We start from the raw sequence: 14,905 nt of genomic DNA, 5'->3' as shown, positions 1-14,905 counted from the left end.
GAAAAAAGCTGGAAGTGGCGCTGTGGCTCAAGTGGTAGAGCACTAGCCTTGAGCTGAAGAGCTGAGTGACAGCACTCAGGCCCAGAGTTCAGGCCCCGTGACTGGACCCCAAAAATAATTTAAAAAAAATCTATGCCTCCAGTTTAGTTGGGATTGCAGGCATGAATTACCATGTCCATCCCTTCAATGAAAATGCTTTTAAGAACCTGTTACTAAGATAGGCCCTGGTGGCTCACGCTTATAATCCTAGCTACTCAAGAGGCCAATATACTACTTGTTAAAGCTCTTTATCATATCACCTGATCTGGAAGAAATAGTTTAATATTAATGTTTGTAGAGCTCATAAACTTCATAGATTAAAATGATGATGATAATCATTATGAAGGATAAAATGTATTTATAACTTTAGATAAGTATAACTATGCCACAGTCCTGTGAAATTTATGTAAGTTACTTAATCTCAATAAAGAAATCGTTTTGAAATTTATAAGATGATTTTTTTTGTTGCTTTGTGTGTCCCTCCTCCACGGTATAACCCCTGCTTTCAGTGTATTGGATGTTGGTATAATTTGTGGAGAGGAAGGGAAAAAACAAATCGTTTAAATAGGGACACAGGTGGACCCATTGCAACAATGAGATGTAGAGACGTTATGTTGAAAAGCGAACTTTACAACTTTGGCCCGGTTTGCGGGGCAGGGGAGATGGAGGGATGGTAAGGGGAAACAAAGAAGGAAGCAACAAAGCTTGATAAGAAATGTACTCATCTTGCCCATGTAATTGTAACTTCTCCGTACGGTGTTTTCACACACACACACACACACAAAAAAAAAAAACAGCTAAAAAAAAGAAATCTTTTTGAGTAAAAAAGCTCTTTATAAATACTGGCTCGAAAGATCTTAAGACTTTAGTTTCTGTGAAATTGAATAGTTCATTGACTCATGACACATACACAAAAGAAAAATATCAGGTCCTAGGACAAGTTCCTGTATCCACCAGTGGCAAGGCTGAATAGCAGTGGGAATATGTTTCACATGATATTAACACCTAGAGCATTTCAGTAAGGCTTTACAAACATTCCTTGAAATGATTCCATATTAGCTAAAAGTAAAACAGGTTAGATTTCATATACAGAGTTAAAAAGTACTTGTTTATGGATTGATTGCTGTTAACAGTCCAGAAATTAGTTATTACTAATATTCCTAAATTATGTATTGGTTGCTAATCAGGCTTTAATATTTCAACAAGCTTTCAGGAAGGTTTTGGCAAACTTATAGCCTTTGGACTTGTAGCTTTTTTTAATGAAAATACCATACAGAGGGGTTACAATTACATGGGAAAGATGAGTACATTTCTTATCAAACATTGTTGCCTCCTCCTTTATTTCCCCTTCCCATCCCTACCCATACTCCCCCCTACCCCCTACCCGATCCTCCCCCACACAAAGTTGTAAAGTTCTTTTTTTGATATAAAGACTTGTACATCTCATTGTTGAAACGGGTCCACCTGTATCCCTATTTAAATGATTTGTTTTTTCCCTTCCCTCCACAAATTATACCAACATCAAATACAGTGAAAGCAGGGGTTATACTGTGGGGAAGGGACATACAAAGCAACATAGAAATCATCTTATAAATATGTTGGAAACAATTGCATGATAGAAAAAAAACCATTTGAATACTTATCTTGGGGTTCATTTCCCTAACATCAACTTATCTGACCTATTCTACTTGACTCAGACATTTACTAGTTATTACAAATAAGGGAAAATATGGGACCTATGGTTCTTTGGACCTGGATTACTTACTTAATATAATTTTTTCCAAGTCTTTCCATTCCCTAACAAATGGGGCAATGTCATTCTTTCTGATGGAGGCATACAATTCAGTTGTGTATATATACCACATTTTCTTGGTCTATTCATCTACTGAGGGGCATCTGGGTTGGTTCCATATCTTAACTATGGTAAACAATGCTGCAATAAACATAGTCATGCTGGTAGCTTTAGTATGGTGTTGTTTGTGATCATTTAGGTATGGACTTGTAGCTTTTAGTTGATTAACTTCCTTTGCCTTTCCTTTCTTCTTCCTCTGTCTTTTAAAATTTAGGACAATTTTACCTTTATTATAGCTCATAAACAATGACTAAACAGAAAGTATAACACAAGAAAGACTAACGGAATCTCTAGAGCTCTAAGTCCAGTGACACTGAAGTCTCTCCAGTGAGACCTAGGGAGGATTGGCACCGACGATTTTGAGGCCTTTGAATGCTAAACATGGTGGTAGAATTCGAATTCAGAGGCTACTACCATCTAATGGAAGACTATATCTCACTATCTCATTTGTCCATAGATTATTCCTGAAAAAAACCCCAGGATGCTATGTCATGGTAAAGAATAACAGCCATGGAAGGTGATTCTAAATTTATATCCTTCTAGTTTATAGTGTATCCTTCTAATGCTGAAACTACAGAGAAAATAAATCTCCAGGGTGCCTCTACCCATTTGGTCATAGAATGGACCCATAACTAGCTTATGTCAAGGAAAAGCAGACAAGGAAAAAAGCTATGTACATATGACCATATGAGATGATGGTAAGTGAAATGAACCCCAAGATAGGGACCCGTGATGTTTTTTGTTTCTTTGTATGTGCCTCCCCCGTGGTATAATCCCTGTTTTCACTGTATTTGATGTTGGTGCTCTGCATCTTGTATATACACTTCCCTAGTTTGGGGAGGGGAAGGGATAAAACAAAATACTTAAATAGGGATACAGGTTGACCTATTGTAACAATGAGATGTGCAAGACATTACGTTGAAAACGAACTTTACAACTTCTGAAGGGATGGTGAGGAGGTGTAGTTGTGGAGATGGGAGGGAAGGGATGGTAGGGGAAAAACAAAGGAGGCAACAATGCTTGATTGAAAATGTACTCATTACCTTGCTCATATAACTGTACCCCTCTCTACAATATCTTTACAATAATAAAACATACAAAAAAAGAATGGACCCATATAGATTAATGTGTTAGTTATTATGGGAAGATTATGTGTAAAACTTACAAAGGAAAAGACAGAACTAAGCCAAAATATTTGAAAAAATAACTCTTAAATAAAATATACATTTGTACATACAAGAGTTCTACTGAAACAGAATCAGGAAACAGGTAAAAAGATGGTATGCCTTTTTACACATGGAAACTTCAATATAGCCATGGAGTAAATTTTTTAACAAGTTTTTTATTGTGAAAATTCTGTACAAAGGCTTTACAATCACATGAGCAAGGTAATGAGTACATTTCTTATCAAGCATTGTTTCCTCCTCCTTTGTTTTCCCCTACCATACCTTCCCTCCCACCTCCTCAACTACAGTCACCCCACACCCCTCACCCTAAACCCAGCTAAATTGTTAAGTTCGTTTTTCAACATAGTGTCTTGTACATCTCATTGTTGCAATGGGTCAACCTGAATCCATATTTAAACATTTTGTTTTTTCCTTTCCACTCCCCAAATTATACCAATATCAAATGCAGTGAAAACAGGGGTTATACGGTGGGGGAGGGACATACAAAGCAACAAAAAATCACATGGTACCTTGTAAATCCATTAGAAACAATAGCAAGAAAGAAATGTGCCCCCATCGCAGGACCCCCACCAAAAAGACCACAGTCAGAAGTCCCGAAATGCAAAAGCAAAGCTTTATTCAGATGGGCTGCAGCTCAGGCTTTGTCCTTTAAACCTACACAGCAAAGATTAGGCGGAAGCCCTGAGCTGAAATTTTCCAAGGCTTATGAAGGCAAAAATCACAAGGTTAAAGCAACCAGATGCAGGACATTCCAGGGTGATAAGGGCCATCTGGACATTTCAGAGCAGTTAAAGTTTAGCAGGGAGTTTTCTGGCTAGTTGGATTTGGATAAGCTGTTCTGCTAGCTGGGATCATTGCTGGTCTGGGTTTTCTCACAGGGTCTGTTTATCTTGGGCCAGCTTAGTCATCTCCTGGAGTTAGTGGGGGTCTAAGGTCAGCTATAGTACAAAGTGGGGTCTGACTTCAGAGCAGTTTCAGCACAAACAAGTCAGCTCCTGGAACTCAGGTGGGCCCTGGGTTAATATGAACAGCAGAATGGCCACTGCTTCGAAATGAAGCCACTTTTAACTCTTCAGAAAAAACCACTTCTGTCCTTATCTTGGGCTTCATTTCACTTAACTTATCTGGTTATGTGTATATAGCTTTTGACCTTTCCTTGATCACAGTTAATGTCATTTGCTCACAGGAGAGGGCTCACCCTCCTGGTGTCTGTTTCTGTCTCACCTGACAGTTTGTCTCTCACCACTGCACCCACCAGGATATTTGCATATTGTTCCCTAGGGAGGAGCTTCCCTGCAAGTCCAATATAAAAGCTCAGCTCTAAGTTGCCTAGACTGACCAGGACTCCTTACTCTCAAAATGAGGTGCCCTGATCAGCTCCTGGGGCTACTCATGCTCTGGATCCCAGGTAAGAACACACTAAAGCTGAGGAAAAGGATGGGGAGGGGCCGAACTCTGTTGCCATTGCTCTCCATGTTTGTTGTATCCACATGTGAGATGTGCAGATTTGTCCTCCTGGATGGAAATGTGACATATGTATCTGTGAGACTGAGCAAGATTCCCGAAGGAGCAAGGACCTGTGCTCTGGTTAAAACTCGATAGTGGGATGGTGCTGGCAAATTATAGATGTCCCTTACAGGCATGGTTTAGAAGCATCAAATTCTGTGTGTGTGTGTGGTGTGTGTGTGTGTGTGTGTGCATTGTGTATTTTATGAACATTTTGAGGCATAAAACAAAATTTAAAATTATAGTATGAAATAAAAAAGATGCTTATGAAAATATCCTATGATGCTTGTAATTAACTGTGTTCACTTCTCCCATTATTTTAGGGTCAAGTGGGGATGCTGTATTGACTCAGGATCCAGGTTCTCTGACCCTCACCTTGGGAGAGCCAGCCTCCATCTCCTGCAGTTCTAGTCAGAGTCTTCTGCATAGCAATGGAAACACCTATCTGGCTTGGTTCTTGTAGAAGCCAGGCCAGTCTCTACAACTCTTGATCAATAGGATCTCCAACCAATATCCTGGGGTCTTAGACAGGTTCAGTGGCAGTGGATCAGGCACAGATTTCACACTGGCAATCAGCAGGGTGGGGCTGAGGATGTTGGAGTTTATTACTGCTTTCAACATACACATGGTCCTCCCACAAAGATACACCCCTGAACTAAAACCTTCCTTCTGAGTGAGACAGGTGTGCTCATGTGTTGCTGTTCTGGGAAATCAGTAGAGCAGATTGTGTAAGTCTACCAAGAAAGAAAATTGTGTTGTTACAATGAAAGTGACTGAGTCAAGAAGAATCCAATTTGATAATTATACTACGTACAATCTACAATGACTAGTAGAACAATCATAAAAGTACAAATATCAAGCGACTTCAGATAAACCATTAGGTATTTATGAAAAAACTGTTTCATAAGCTATTTATTTATATTTTAAATATAAATTATAAATTATAATTATAATAATTATAATGTAATGTTATAATTATACAATATTACATATAAACATAAATTATACATATATGAATTTATATATTTATTATATATTATATTTATATTTATAGCTGTTTACAGCTATCAAGTTTATAGTTATCAAATGTTGTATGTGATTTATTTTTCATTTGTAATGAAAGTTAAAATACTTCCATCAAGATGTGGTCCTGCTCCACAACTATAGAGCATACTGTTATTTCTGTTCAGAAGCTGAAAATCCAGTTGTGTCTTTTCTAGCTTCTACTCTTTATTCACCAAACATTACCTGATCATCAAGCTCTTAGTAGTGTTTGGTTACTGTCTCTTAGCTGGATCAGACTGAAGAAGATACAGTACTGGACTCTGCACTCTGGTCTCTGGCCTTCTGTGTCCTGGGGCTCTGGCCTAGTTAAGACAGTTGATAGGAACTTCTGCCTATCCACTCTTTCTCATCACAGTCAGCAGAAACTGAAATGGTAATGGCAAAGAATAAAATTAGGGAAGGTTTATTTGCTCTTCCCTCAAGAGGGAAGGCAGAAAGCTTTGAGACACTTGGGTGTATTCAAAAACCCACGTGCACTGAGTTAGCCTTTGCCTGATTGACCCTTGCTGGCTCTAAGCCATCTTTAATCATCAAGTGGCCATCACATCATCAAACGCTCTCTGCAGTACTGATGTTTTGATCTGCAGTTTGTTGTATCCCATGCCACACATTCTAGTGACAATTGTTGGGTCTAACTGGTCTGGCAGTGGATATTCTAGATACAAACCAGGGGTGTACCATGATTTGATGTATATCCAGCCTCTGCTGCGGGTCTATTGTTCAGAGCTGCCAAAGGATATTATGTCCTTTGGTAGTCAGGTGAGATGGCATATTATACTTGCCCTCTACAATTTCTGCACATAGCTGATTGGAAGCGTTCCCCTTAAATGGGAAATTTCCTCTAACCATAAACAACAAGCTAGTGCCCAGGCACAAGACAGCTACCTTAAAGCCATTATATTTTTGCAGGTTTATTTCAGAGGCACAGTACACATAGGCACCACAATTTCTGTGAGCAACTGACCTGTGGCAATCCTCATGCTTAACCCAATGCACTTTGGCATTGCCATTTCCATACAGTAGGATGCTGTCAAGTTTTAGGTCGAGGTGTGTAATCTGATTCAGATGAAAGTACTGCATAGTACTTACTATCTGCTTTAGAATCCATCTGGCTTCATTCTAAAAAATGCAGCCAGATGCTTCGATCCATATCTGGAGGTATCCCTTGGTGGCCATCTCCATCACCAGGTAGACATATTCCTCTCCCTGGATCACTTGGCATACCCCTGACCCTGTGAGGGTGATTCAGAGCATTAACAATTTCCACGTCATTGTCAACCAGCATGGGGTACTAAAAAAAAGACAGTGGAGTGTGGTGAAACCTTATAATAGTGTTCATAGGTCCCAAATATCTGGGACTGAGGCCTTTTTCAAGTGGACCAATATTCACAGCCCTACCTGATCAACCTCTGTAACTTTATTTGAAAAATAATGACAAGAGTACATTACTAATGCTTAAGTGAGTCTTGTATTGAGGTCTATCACCTTGGTTGCTTTGTTGTAATGAGCCTTTCTGAGGCCTAGAACTATGACATTGCACAGTGTAGGTCTTGGAAGATTCTCTAGTGTCCATCAGTGTCCAGTGTGCATTTATCTGCCATTGTATAAAGTCTTTTACATGATGCTCTCAGTTCCATCTGAAAAACCAAAGGATGAAGGTGGAAAGCTGTGAGCTCATTGAGATATCTTCATAGGAGAAATATAGGTCTGGAATGTATATGAACAAATGGAATATCTTTACATCATGTATGGAACTTCTAACAGGCATAGTTAACCCAACATTTATCTATACTTGTAACATTTTGTAGAATACTAATCATAATCACATCGTAGTTGATTCTGTTCTCATCTCTGTCCAGCCATTTTACAATGGTTCAGAGTGGCACTGTTCTGATGTCTAATCTTGTCATGGCTTCACATTGTGCAAATATGTGGGTCAGCAGGAAAGCAATAGTAAATGTTCACTGTGCCTCCCATGTGGTGCTGATGTTAGGGATTGGCAGTCTGCTGCCATCATTACTTTCCAACTTTCCAACTTTCCAACATCATTACTTGGCCAACTGGTGATGCGCCTGGAGCTCACTTGGAAGTATTTCCAGATATTGTCAACAAAATTTCATCATAATATATTAATGGAAAAAATGAGAAATTACATTAAATATTTCCAGTCAACATTTGATAAATAGTGGAAAATCTTTCTTGAAAAACGCATACCCAGATAAACCCACATAGTGAATATAATGGTGGAACGTTCATTTACCTAAATATATATAAGCATTGCTGCTGATTTTTCCACCAAATCAGAAATACACTCATCATCACTGAGCACTTGGTACAAATGCAAGATAGCTGATCCTTCTTAGTCCCAGGAATGACAGTCTGCATTTTAACAAGGTAGAAAGTATCCAGGGAATGTTTTGCAATCCACCCTGTAGGAGCTTTTTACCTCAGCAAATGAAACCTTTTAGGAAAAATGTTGGAATTTAGACTTGATATTCCTCCAGCTCTGTTCTAAGGATTATTTTGTTCCATATGAATTTTGGGGTTGCTTCTTCTATTTCATTGAAGAATGAGGTTGGAATATTGATAGGTATCGCATTGAATTTGTAGATAGCCTTTGGCAGTATTGCAATATTCCTGATGTTAATTTTCCCAATCCAGTAGCATGGAAGGTATTTCCTCTTCCTTAGTTCTGTTTAATTTCCTTTTTCAGATTTTTAAATTTTCATTGTAGAGGTCCCTCACTTCTTTCGTTAACTCCTAGATATGTTATTTTTTGTAGGGTAATTACAAAAGGAGTTGCTTTCCTGATTTCATCCATTGTGTTCTCACTGTTGGCATACAGAAAAGCCATTGATTTTTGAGGGTTAATTTTATACCCTGCTACTTTGCCAAAGTATGAAATGATACTGCCATTTACTGAAACTTAATCTTATTTCTATATTCTCACAAGAACCACTTTTGGATTGTGAATTAATTTCTGATAAAAACAATAATCAAAATTTCTGGAACTAGTTAGTTTCATTACAATTACATATCATGCCATTCACAGTAAAAGAATATTTAAATAATCAGGGAAATAATCTGTTCAGTCAGATTTTTTAATGCCAAGGAAATAGATTCTATTTGTCAGTATCATTATATGCTTGTTCACAAAATAAACACAAAGAAAAACATACAGGAAGGATTTGGCAACACAACTCTTTAGAATATACATTTTGTTTTTTTTTATATTTCAATAAGTCTTACTCATTAAGCAATACACAAATTGGTTTTTGATTTATGTTAAAAGAATTTAAAAAAGAAACCCTTTTATTTAGGTTTTAGGCAAATTGATAGATAAAATGATGGTAGAAACTTCCTAGTTTGCATTCAAATATCACAGCTTTAATGTTCCTCCAATAAATCAAGTGTTTATTTATAGGTAAAGGTAAATAATTCCTAAATTATCTTAGGAAATCATTGTTTTCACTACATGCAAAATATAAGAACATTTTCTTTTAAAATATGTGATTTCCTGTTTAATTAAATCTGTAAGACATGACAAGTACAATAGAAGAGTTATAGAATATATATTTCTACAAACACACTATGAAGTGTGATGGCCCTGTACACACAGCTCTGAGCTGGACACTCACTGGAACTCTGCACAATGTGACAGCCCCAAACACAAACTCCTAAGATAGCCTAAGATTTTCATTGTAGCAGCAGCAGCTGCAAAGCTCAGAAGACTACAGGGAAACAGACTTGGCTCAGGGGCAAATGGCTTCAGAGTCTTGAGAAAGAGTCATAAGAAGCCTGTCACGAGCACTGGGAAGCCCTCATGCAAACACAGGAACCAATACTTGGCCAAAATATCCTGGTAGCCTCTTCCCTCTATATTAAGAGCCTATTTTGAATACATTTTAGTAGGAAGTGGCTGTAAGTTCTCTTTAAATGTTATAGCTAACATCGCTAACAGGGAAGATCTGTCATGACCTCCTGAGGGGACCTGACATCACTGCTGCTATTTGGTCCACTAAGGGCACTAACTAATGCCTGTTCCGGGTATCTGTTACTCTCCTAGCAGGAGATCAAGTGTGACCATAGATGAACCAAACAGTAGAACTTCAGAATACTGGAAATAAGCAGTGACTGAATGGGAGAAATAGATTTACAAAAATAATAGCATATTCTACTATGCTACTTTCAATAACACAGACTATACGTAGAAGATAACTATGAAAAGGATTCAATCTTTAATTATTTACAAGTTGAAAAAAATCATATCTTCAAGACACAAAATACATTACACCATCAACAACATAATATATTTTTCTTATGCAAAATTTATTTTTATTAATAATTATGTGTATTTATTAAAACTTAATAATTTTTAAAAAAGACTCAAATTGTTTTCATTGTTGAAAAAGGATGAAAGCACAAATCAATAGAAAAAAGAAACCTGAAATTTTTACAAATATAATGGGGGGAAAGCATTACATTTATTTTATTTGATTTTTTTTACTGTTATTGTAAAAATGATTTATAGAGGGGTTACAGTTACATAAGCCAAATAAAGACTACATTTTTCATACAGTGCCTGTATATCTGATTTTTAAAGTTGGTCTAAGAAGAAATCAAAAGGCATATTAGAAAATATCATGTCAAAAAATGCAACTGCAAAAATAAAATACTAAAACTTATGAGCTTCAAAAACATATGGTAAGAGTAAAAATTTATAATCATGACTGCATACTTAAAAACAGAATTCTCAAAGTAAATTTATATTTGGAAAACTTCCTTTAACAAACTCACCTTTGTAACAGATGAGATTTGTTTCATGCTGCAAGAATCATTAATACCTACAATATTTACAAAAGTTTCAAAAGTTAGCTGGGAACAAGTGGTTTATACCTGTAATCCTAAACTACTCTGGATGCTGAGATCTGAGGATGGCATTTTGAAGCCAACCCCAACTTCAGGCAGAAAAAAATGCATAAGAATCTTTTCTTTGGGGGATGGGGGTGGGGGAAAGGGTTGTTGGTCTGAGGCCTAAACTGAAGGCCTGGGTGCTGTCTCTGAGCTTTTTCGCTCAAGGCTAGAACACTACCACCTAAACCACAACTCTGTGTCCACTTGTGAATTCCATGAACTTTTCTGATCAAGCAAATTTCAAACCACAATCCTCAGATCACAGTCCTCTGAATAGCTAGGATTACAAGTGACCCACTGGAATGTAAGACTCTTATCTCCAACAAACAATCAAAAAGCTAGTAGTGAAGATGTGGCTCAACCTTGAGAAAAAAAGCTAAATTATAGCAACAGTGCTGGCACAGAAATTAAATAAAGTGACAAGGTTGGGAAAACCATCTGAAGAGATTCAAAGAGAAAAATGGGCAACCTGAACACTGTATATCCCGGGTTTCCATCTTCAGGCCCAGATCCCCTCACAATTGATTGACAGTGGTTAAACAATGATGTTACTGTTAGCAGCAGCAGCCTGGAGATCCAGGGACTGTGGGACAGACTATGCTAATAATTATCATACTGATTGTCATAATAATATTAATGAATATTATTGTTAAAATGTGCTGTCTCACATAACCAATACCAGCAGCATATGTGCATTTAAATTTAAATTTTACTCTAATTATAAATTATACATTGCAGTTGCATTCATTACATTTCAACTGCTTAATAGCCATATGCAACTGTACTAGACAAGTTAGATATAGGCATTGTCATAGCAGAACATTTTTTGGAAGATATTGGCCTAATTGACAGAGGTAGAGAATATCCACCTAAGAGGGATGATAAGAGTAGAACACAATTTAATATGTGACAATTGACACATGTATGCTTCTGGTAGGGTCTTGTCACTACTCATAGCCCATAGGTGGAGTGACAATTTTGTATGAACAAAGAATAATGGGAATGTTAAAAGAGGTGACATTGATCAAGATACATGTTGCTGTTTTTGTTTTCTTTTCCTTTTGTTTTACTTGTATTTGAGAGAGTAAGGGAGGGCACACAAAATGTGGAACAAAGATGAACAAATACAGCAGTGATACACACTGGACACTATGTGGAAAATGAACCGGATAAATTATAGGTGGAGATGGGAGGGAAAGACGGAAAGGGTGACAGAAAAGGAAACATGGTTCACAGAGAATTGTACTCATTATTCATTCTCTGGTTCATGTAACAGTAACCCCTGTATATTTCAACTCTACAATAACAATAAAATACTATAAAAAGATATAGTGTATTCTTTAACTGCTTGTTAAATGGCAAGTCCTTTGTATCACTACTTAAAGACAATAAAAAACAAACAAATATAGTGAAAACAGGGGTTATACCGTAGGGGAGGGATATACTCATAACCTTGCCCATGTAATTATAACCCCTCTGTATAGTATTTTCACAATAAAAAAGAAATAGTTGAAACCTAAAACAAAAGAAAATAGAAAACAAACAAACAAATATAATTATGTAATTGCATAAAATAAGCATTTTTTCCTGGCAGAAACAAATATTCCCCTATCCCTAGAAATATTAATTTGATCTTTTAGTGTTCCAGATAAAGATTCATATCTTTCCAACTCTCTGGGTAGGTATACCTTGTAACAACACTGGAGACTTATAGTATGTGTGCATGTATGTGTGTGCACTTTTGTGTGCATACATGTGTGAAGGGAGACATGGGGAAATGGAGAAAGGTGAGGAATGGAAAGAGACACTGCAATGAATGTAAAGAGGGACTGTGCGTTTAGGTATGGAAACCAGAAGGAGAGGAGAGCACAGGAGATGGCAATAGTGGTATTGTAACTGAAATACAGTACATGAACGTCATCAGTATAAAAACATCAGAAGTAAATAGCAGGGAAATAAAAATATCCAGTGGTAAGTATGAGCAAACAAATTGAATGCATGTATGTATGGAGGTTTAAAAATCAACTCCTTTGGACAGGTAATATATGCAAAGGGAGATGACAGCAAATGGGAGAAGAGGAGGGAATGAGGATTCATAAAATCTAGTTTCTCTAAACTTACAAGATGCAATTTCACAGTATGACCATTAGATGGCACATCTGACACTTCTCACACAAAGCCCCCTACGAGAAATACTAGAGAGGAAATAAGAGAACTAAGTCTGCTGTCACTAGTGACACCCACTGGAACTCTGAACAGAGTAACAGCCCCAAACATAAACTCACAGTTAAGTAGCTTCTCCTAGCAGGATGGATTTCGGGGTAAAAGTTTCTGCCCTTGCTGATTCTGAGACTGGAAACTTGGCATTGCCTCTATCCCTGCATTCTGTATGGCACCAAAGCTGTCTCTAAAGGAAGGAGTTGTGTCCCCTGTGTGTGTCCCTATGGAGAGTGACCTGCAAGGAGGAAATAGATGTTAAGAATGCAGTCATATCCAATGCATGTCCTAAAACTTAAGACAATTGAGGAAAGAGGTTGTTTGGAAAGGATGGGAAAGAATGATGAAAAGGGTGATATTGAATAAGATGCATTGTGTAAATAAACTGCTTTATTGAATGGCAACTCACTTGTACAACTACTTAGAGATAATTTTAAAAAGAGAGGAAGTATAGTGAAGAGTGACTTCTATATCACCAAAGTCCTTAGAAGAAAACATTCCAAGATACTCTTTCTCCAGCCTTCTTCACAGGCAACAAGCCTGTAAGGACATGACAAGAATGTGAATCATCAGGACAGTCAGGAATCTTGGATTTACCCAACTTCTAGAACTTTGATGAAAATCAATTCCAGTTTATTAATAAACCCTTCTCCAGGTATTTTGGCTCTTTCTTGCACACAAGGCAAACTAATACACCAAAATCCAGCTCTGCCTGAGCAGGATCAACCGTAGGAGTTGACTGTGGGACATAGAGTCCCTAACTTTGTTATTCTCCATCCTGAAGCTTTGACTTTGGTAAGAAAGAACTACTGAAGCTCCAGACCCAGTGTGTCTGCATTGAGCATGACTGTATCCTTGTGAATGAAGATATTTTCCTGTTTGATCTGAACAGAATGACATTCACTAAATAGCCTGCTTGATCAGTACTGATTTTTTTTCTCACACTTAGATATCAGTGAACAATTTATGTGGTCCTTATATCCAGCTTTCCTCCCTGCTTCCCAGGATGTGGGTGATCAGCAAGAAGATTAACAGCATTCTATTCAGAAACCAAGTTTTCTCATTCTGGGAGAGAGGGGGTGCTGCCTGTTTGTTTCCCTTTGTAAACAGGAGCTTGAATCTGAGGATCTCTGCCAGGCTTTTGTGGCATACATAGAATCTAGGATCATGATATTAGAGGCGGTCATGTCTGCCCATATGAGAGTTTTTGACCATTGCTTTTATTTCTTTATTTTTTGTCAGTCTGGGAGCTTGAACTCTGTGCCTGAGCACTGTCCCTGAGCATTTCAGCTCAAGGCTAGAGATCCACCACTTTGAGCCACAGCACCACTTCTTGATCATTTCATATATTACTTTTTAAAGTGTAATCATACCTGTCATTGATAACACTTGATCCAGGTTTCCTACAGTAAAGTCATTAAGTGCAGGTCAGAAAGGTGAGGGAAGGAGTGGAGACTCTGCAGATATGCAGCCCTGAAGGGATCATATGCATACACCATGTGGGAGGTGAGAGGGAGCTGCAGTATCAGTGCTGTCCCCAGCAGGTCCCCAGAGCCCTCTGCAATGAGCAGGTCAGTCTTAAAGGACACAGATTTATTCCTGAGCTTCATGATGCTCAGGCTTAGAGTGAGCAAGGGCTACATGGTGACATGCACATTGTGCATTAGAGAATTTTCTCAGTGTCAAAATTCAAAATGATGATTTACACAGTTAAAATCATGTTTATTAATGTATCAATTTAACAGGTGATTTACTACATATAAATAATACATGTATAACTTCTGCATTCATTTGTGATGTGCTCCTCTATGTTCTGATAAGAAGGGACTCCAGTGGATTTAAGGCTCTGTCCTGAGGGCCCTGCCAACTTTCCACATTATCCCAGCCCCTCAGAATCAGTGAGAAAAGCCCTGGATTATCTTTTCACAGAGTCAGCCCTGCTCTAAAGGCTGGATCTCTCAGACTTTCACCTTAGTCCCAGACGTCATTCAGGTGCATGGCTCAGACTATAAGCACTTTCCTTTCCTGGATGTATTTTCTTCTTCCAGTAAGATTCATGGAAATGTCTGCTGGTTTTTCCCACCAGCGGGGTCTTCAGCCTCATCTCCCAGGCAGATAGCTCCAT

At 37.9% G+C, this 14,905-nt stretch overlaps 1 pseudogene; it reads left to right on the top strand.

Moving 5' to 3' along the window:
* Nucleotides 1-4,416: 4,416 nt before the first annotated feature.
* On the top strand, nt 4,417-5,449 carry LOC106001779 (annotated as a pseudogene).
* The last annotated feature ends 9,456 nt before the right edge of the window (nt 5,450-14,905 follow it).

Source organism: Dipodomys ordii, unplaced genomic scaffold (assembly GCF_000151885.1).
Source record: "Dipodomys ordii isolate 6190 unplaced genomic scaffold, Dord_2.0 Scaffold407, whole genome shotgun sequence".
NCBI lineage: Eukaryota > Metazoa > Chordata > Mammalia > Rodentia > Heteromyidae > Dipodomys > Dipodomys ordii.
The sequence above is the reverse complement of the archived record's forward strand: the minus strand, read 5'-3'. Positions and strand labels throughout refer to the sequence as shown.